This window comes from Pyxicephalus adspersus, chromosome 1 (genome assembly GCF_032062135.1).
Source record: "Pyxicephalus adspersus chromosome 1, UCB_Pads_2.0, whole genome shotgun sequence".
NCBI classification, from domain to species: domain Eukaryota; kingdom Metazoa; phylum Chordata; class Amphibia; order Anura; family Pyxicephalidae; genus Pyxicephalus; species Pyxicephalus adspersus.
Window position 1 is genome coordinate 14,544,139 of NC_092858.1, and position 2,517 is coordinate 14,546,655.

Below are 2,517 nucleotides of genomic sequence, written 5' to 3' on the forward strand. Positions count from 1 at the left end.
ATACATGAAGTCACACTGGATGGAACAGCACCTACAAATGGAACGCTATCGCCAACGTGTCTTTCCTACTTTAATATGGAGCAGATATTGATATCCAAATAAAGCAGCCTGACCCCCCTACACCTGGCTGCTTTCAGATCCTGGAGCTTCTCATGAACTGCTACCTAAACTTTCATCTGACTAACAAAATGGGAATTAAGGCTGTTAAGAATTAAGACCTGTTTCACTACCTTTTTGACCTGACAAAATATTGAACTAAAATGCTAAGTTTAAGAAAAACTGTCTTTATCAAATGAACGGTTTAGTGAAATAAGTAAATCTTGTACACTTGTGTAAAGGGTTCCCCCTTCATATACATTTTATTACTTTTGTTACTTCCTTGTGATTTTCTGTCGTTTGTTTCTAATTGCTGACAGTTTTATTACACTAAAATATACATATACAAATGAAAATAATGGTCAGCAGTTTATTTGCTTTGTGTTCCAATAACTGATGGCAAACATGTAAGATGGAGCTTGCTAGGCATACAGTATGCCTCTTAAGATTTGATTGATTATCATTTTGATTTAAATGTTGAGATTAATAACAGATATTTAAAGTGCTATCTACTTGATCAATGACAAACTTGAATAAAGATCTTATTTAATTTATCTATTGCTCAATATAATGGCCGCCTAATCACAGAAGAAACCTAAAGCCTTGTCTAATCATGTTTTCAATAAACATTCCCACTAAATATTGATCCTAAATAGGGACTTGAACAAAAGTATGGTGTAGATTTTAGAGGTTTTTTGTTTCAGCTGTACAGTTTGGACAAAAGAAATGGCAACTCATTGGTAAATCAATTCTTGTGGTTTGACCTCCTGTAAACTTGTTTATAGGCAGCTCCCTGCAAAAGTATAGCTTTGCAGAATTACAGGAAAGCAATATAAATTCAACTAAACAAATGGGTTATGGGTATAATGATGGGGGGGAAAAAACCTTTTAAGGAGAGTTTGGAGATTATTCTTCATTGATGTATAGGGGAATGCTTTTAAAAATTGTCATGGCAGTAGATATTTCTCCCCTCTGTTCCTATTATATGGGTCTTGGCTGCACCCTAAGTGTATAAAATGCAAAGCAGTCGAAACAGATTTACACCACGTTTTCTAGAGTTGTGCCAAAATCAAGTACTTTTGGAGGGTGGTGGTGACCTTTGCCGATCATTTAGTGAATTATATACTGCCTTATTTGCTTGGAACATGAGATCATGATACAGAGAACACAAACCGCTTAAAGGGTGTGGAAGGTTCCTGTCTCTAGTAGCCAAGAAGACCATTTTGCAAAAGTAGATAAATGTAAAGCTTTCTCCTTTTTGGGCGGCCTCTTAGAGAAATTACAATATGTGTTCCAGATGGACAGGATAGAGGCATGATTGGATTAAAAACATGGGCATCATATATCGCTATTCTTCTTGAAGCCCTCAGATAATAGGTTGTGGCAATTTTGACCAAACCTCATGGTACACGTATAATATCTAAAAGATTCCCACTTCCCCATCCCAGCCAACATGGATACCCCAATCCGGGTTGAATGAGAGGAATCCCTCCCTGCCACCAACACTTTTAAAATATGGACACAAATTTAAAAGTGAGGCAGGGGAACCCTCCTCTAGGAATCTTTGTTCCATTTGAACAGGACACCCCATGGAATATGGTAACAAAACCAGCAGAAACTCCTTGCCCTCCTGAACCATCTTAGGATACAGAATAAACAATATAGAATCCAAGAAAGCCACTAAAAATGCTGCCCAAAACAAACAAACCTCATAAGCTGAATTGCAAACCTCCTCAAACCCTGCAACAGGTCCACCAACAGTTGAAACAAAACTGGCCATCTAGCATCCCTGGCTCTGCTACACCTCTGATAACCCTTCAAAGCCTGCCTCACTACAAAATCCTTTGTGACGTTCCATAAGCCTTGCAATTTAAACAAAAAAAGCCAAACCACCATCTTCCTTTAAACTGAGGATACTGTATGCCCCTTCACAAAACAATTGTTCAATTGATCTCACTTAAAGGAAACCATAAATGAACCAGGGAATATGCGGCCCACATCGCTTCACTCACCATCCTCCGAATTAATCTATGGTTGACTCCAGTGAAATCCTCCATAGCCGCGGGGGACAAGGGACCAAGTCAAGCTCCGCCAGTGAAAATTATCCCACCGTAATTGAGACAAAGCATCAGCAATGGATTATTCACACCAGTAATTTGTTCCACCATGGGATAAATATTTACCTTCAAACAAATAGCTCAACAACCGTATCACTGGCTCTAGGAGGCAGAAAATGTTAACTGCCTGAACCACCCCCATATTATTGCAGTAAAATCACTTTCTTGTTCCCTAACACCCCACTCCCCAAAGCTCCCCCACCAAAACAATAGGGAACAACTCCAACAGAACCACGTTAGATAAGAACCTCTTCAGCACAGTGCGCTCCTCTGCCCCCTACAATAGACTCCTAACCACCACCTC